Source organism: Penaeus vannamei, chromosome 25 (genome assembly GCF_042767895.1).
Source record: "Penaeus vannamei isolate JL-2024 chromosome 25, ASM4276789v1, whole genome shotgun sequence".
Taxonomy (NCBI): Eukaryota; Metazoa; Arthropoda; class Malacostraca; order Decapoda; family Penaeidae; genus Penaeus; species Penaeus vannamei.
This window is the reverse complement of record NC_091573.1, coordinates 24,146,409-24,151,408: the sequence shown is the minus strand read 5'-3', so window position 1 is coordinate 24,151,408 and position 5,000 is coordinate 24,146,409.

The following is a 5,000-nucleotide window of genomic DNA, read 5'->3' as shown; positions in this document are numbered from 1 at the left end:
ACGCAATAGAAGCGAAGAGAAGGCATGTGCGAGAAATAAACCTCGAAAGGAGAGAAAATAAGAAAACAAAACAAAACAAAAACGTTGGAAAGTAAAGGAACAAATATTCAAAAACAGGAAAAAAATCAACATAAACCCGTAGATAAAGTAGAAAAATAAGGAAAAGGAAAGCCCGAGGAGAATAAAAGGTGCTTGGCCGATAAGATAAGAAGAGAGAGCAGCAGACTGCGGCAGCCTCCCTCCCGTCACATCTCGCTGGTTCTCGCGGCAAACGAGATGGAATGCCGTCCTCGTTCGTCCCAGACTCAACCAGATCTCTTATTTCACGGATATTAAGCCCAGCCTTCAGAATGCAAAAGATGGATAAAGAGGAGAGGAAGAGGAGAGAATATGTGGCGCTAAATCCTCTTCTCAAATAAAAAAAAATACGGCCGAGGTGACAAAAGAGAGGGAACTTCAGGTCGTTCGGAAGCGCTGTTGACTCTGCGATAGAACTGCTATGGCGGCGGGAAAGCCCTCTCGACGGCGGCTTCGCTTTGGGAAATGATGTGTTTGCTTTCTGGAGCTGCGGAGTTATTAAATGGGTGGTTTGTATTTAATGGGGGAAATAGGCGCGCCCATATTCAGATAAATATGATATAGTGTGCATATCTTACTGCACTCCTCCGTCGTAGGTATACATATAGATATTCATAAACGTACATACGGATAAACGTGTCTATACGCTCTAACGTGTACACACATGAACGCATGCACACATATACAGATAGGCGAATTGAAAGGCAGGTAGTTGGGTAGGTAGGTAGACAGATATATACAAATGCATATATTGATCGATAGATGCATTTACACACATGTATATGGACAAACGCACATCTATATACACCCGTGCGCATATACACACACATTGGAATGATATAGATAGTCAGATGTGTGTACGTAAAAATACGCACATATGCACACGTACACATATTTGACTTTCTCTCCTTCTCCCAAGATAATTGATCTCAGGAAGTCTTCGAAGCCGATGTCAGAGAAATATTTTACTTGGCAGCAACATGACGTCACGCCTTTTGAGTGAGGTGTTGAAGACGGGAAGTTTAGGAAACAAGAACCAAGGGACGAACAAAAATGAGAAAAATCACTTTTGTTTTTTGTCTGTTCGTGAAAAGAATGGGTGAAAGGGATGGAGAAAGTGTGATTGTAAATGCGTTGAAGTGTTTATGTTGAGTGCATGTTTTTCTTCATAATAGTTTGCATGTGTTTAAAAGGGTTGACTGTGTATGAATGTGTGGATGGTTGATGGCCATACATATACACAGGCGTGTCACTGTGCTAATGTACTTTAACTTCAGTCACCCCATATTCCTTTCTCCCCCATTCCTTCATTCTTCCCCTTCTCATTTCCCGTCCCTCTTCCCTTTCCCCTTCTCCCTTCCCCTCCCTCTTCCTCTTCCCCTTCTCCATTCCCCTCCCACATCCTCCTCCCCCTTCTCCCTTCCCCTCCCTCTTCCTCTTCCTCTTCTCCTTTCCCCTTCCCCCTTCCTCTATCCCCCTTTCACTTCAACACTTCCTCTTCCCTCTTCTCCTTCCCCTCTTCATAACCCTTCCCTTCCCCATTCACTCCTCTATCTTTCCTCTCCCTATTCCCCTTTCCCTAATTCTCTCCTCTTCTACCATCTCACCCATACCTACTTCCTCCCAATACCACGCCCTTTTCCCTTCCCCATTCTCCTTCCGTCCTGAACCCCTTCCCCCCTTCCCTCTCCCTTCCCGTCCCTTCTTCCTTCCACCCTTCCCCCATTTCCCTTTCCATTCTTCCCCCCTTCACCTTTCCCCCTTTTCTTATCCCAGCTCCCTCCCGTCCCTACCACCTTTCCCCTTTCCCCCTCCCATCCTCCCTTTCCAGTCCAATATCCTCTCCCTCAACCCCTCTCCCTCCTCCCTCCCGTCTCCCTCTCCCTCCTTCCCTCTCCCCCCTTCCCTCTCTTCCCTCCCCTCTTCCTCCTCCTCCCTTCGCCCTCTTCCCCCTCCCTCCCCTCTCCCTCTCCCTCTCCCCCCCCCCCTCCTCCTCCCCCCCCCCCCCCCTCTTCTCCCCCCCTTTCACCATCCTCCAAAGACGGTAAACTTCCAATATACTATTATTCTCCCTTTTCCTTCGCCTCCGTATTGCGGAGGGGAAACACGTCCACTCTTAAAAGGGACTGAGTAAACGGGACATTATGCCTCGTTTCCCAAGGGGTCACACTTCCGGGCATATAAGGTGTCTTGTCATTTCATTTTTTTTTTTCGTGTTTTATTTTTTTGTGTGTGTTTTTTTCGTTTTTTTTTTTTTTTGTCTTTTTATTTATTTTTTCTGTTGTTGTTTTTCATGTTGGTTTGATTTTTTATGATTGTTGTTGATTTTTGCTTTCTTTTTTTATCTCATTTTGTCTTTTGTTTTTTTATGTAGCTTTTTTTCTTTCTTCTTCTTCCTTTACTGTTGTTGTTTTTTTCATTTTTCTTGTCATTTTATTCTTACTTTCAGTTACGACTTTATATTTCTATAAGTCGTAACTGAAACCTCTCTCCTACCCTCTCTTAAGGACCTAACCCCAAACCTCCCTTTTGGAACCGAAACCTAATCCCCTTTCAGAACTCAATCCTCTAAACCTCCCTCTTTAGAACCCAACCCCTCCTCCCCCACCCTCTCTTTACTTTACACCCTCCCACTTTTAGAACCCCTCCCCTCCCCCCTTTTACAAACCAACCCCCTCCCCTCCCCCCTTTTACAAACCAACCCCCTCCCCATTTTAGAATACAACCCCCCCCTTTAAGAACCCCCTCCCCCTTTTAGAGTCCTTCCCCTCCCCCCTTTAAGAACCCCCTCCCCTTTTAGAACCCAACCCCTCCCCCCCTCATATTTTTTCCAAATGACGTACGTTTTATTAAAGTTTGTTCAAGTTAACCGAAGTAAAGTTTCTTCATCTCGAGAACGCTGCAGCTTCTCTCTCTTTCTCTCACTCACTCTCACTTCATGATCACTTTCATTATCGTTATCTTCATTTCTCTTCGTTATCTTAATCGTTTTTTTTCCGTTTTGTATTGATCAATCGGGAAAGTTTCTCTTTATGCATAGCGGTCTTTTTTTCTTTTTATTTTCGTAAGTATTGTATTTTTTAGCGTTATCTTCGTCTTTATTTTTTCTCTCTCTATCGGGATCACTTCTTTTATTAGAATCATCTTCATTTACATTATTTTTTTTTCCTCTATTGGGATCATTTTTGTTAGAATAATAATAATCATCATCATCATTATCGTTGTCACCACTACGATAATTTCTTATAATTCATTTACTTTTTTACAAAGCACCTGAAATTCCTGTCTTTCTTCCTATGTTCGTTATCATTTTGATCATTAGCATCATTATTATCATTACATTATCATTATTACTTTTAATCATTATTATCATTAGCATTACTACTATTACTACTACAACTGCTGTCGTAACGACTTTTATTAACAAGGTTTAGATTATCACTTATCTAAAGAATAAAGAGAAAAATAAAAAGATTAAATTCGAAGAGAAAATAACTTTAGATAAAAAAGCAAAATCAGATGAAATGACAAAAAAGTGAAATCAGATGAAATGACGAAATAAAAAGGAAAATGAAATGAAATGATAGAATAAAAAGGAAAATGAAATGAAATGACAGAATAAAAAGGAAAATGAAATGAAATGACAGAATAAAAGGAAAATGAAATGACAGAATAAAAAGGAAAATGAAATGAAATGACAGAATAAAAAGGAAAATGAAATGAAATGACAGAATAAAAAGGAAAAGGAAATGAAATGACAATAAAAAGAAAAAGGAAATGAAATGACAGAATAAAAAGGAAAATGAAATGAAATGACAGAATAAAAAGAAATAGGAAACGAAATGACAGAATACAAAGGAAAAGGAAATGAAATGACAGCATAAAAAGAAACATGAAATGAAATGACAGAATAAAAAGGAAAATTAAATGAAATGACAGAATAAAAAGGAAAATGAAATGAAATGACAATAAAAAGGAAAATGAAATGAAATGACAAAATAAAAAGGAAAATCAGATGAAATGACAAAATAAAAAGATTAAATTCGAAGAGAAAATAACTACTATAGATAAAAAAGTAAAATCAGATGAAGTAACAAAATAAAAAGTAAAATCAGATGAAATGACAAAAGAAAAACTCAAATCAGATGAAATAACAAAATAAAAAGGAAAATCAGATGAAATTATCAAATAAAAAGCAAGATCCGATAAAAGGATTAAAAAATATATGTCCAGCGTATGGAATAATGAAGGAGAGACAAGGGGATGGGAGAGGGGAGGAAAAGGTGAAACAAAGGGGAGAGGAGAGGGAGAACGAGACAAAAGGAGGGAGATGAGAGACAGAATGAGAAAAAAGGGTTTGGGGGATGACCAAAGGGAGAGGGAATGGATAAATGAGAGAGAAGACAGAGGGGAAGGGGGAGGAATAAGAGGTAAAGGGGGAAATGAAAGAAGGGAAGATAGTAAGAGGAGAAATGGCGGAATGGAATAGGAGGGATGGGAAGAGGAATAAGAGAGAACATGGAGAAGGTCAATAGGAAAGGAGAAAGATAAGAGGATATACCAGAAGAGAAAAGGGTTGAGAGAAGAGATGATGGAAGAGGAATAAGCGTACAGAAAGAGGAGAGGAATAAGAAGAGAGAGGAGGAGAAAAATCGTAAGAGAAAAGGGAAAAAGCAATAAGAGAGAGGAAAATAGAAAAAGAGGAAGATAAAAAAGAGAGGAAGAAAAAAAGACAGCAATAAGAAAATGATGAAACGAGAAAAGAAAAAAAAGAAAGAGGGAGTTAAGACGAATAAGCGGAAAGCAGGAGATGGAGAAGAACAAGAGAAAAATAAGGATACCTAGAGAAGAGTGAAAGAAAAGGGGGGAGGGGAAGGGGGGGATGGAGAGAGGGGAGAAGGTGGGGTATGGAAAGAGGGGAG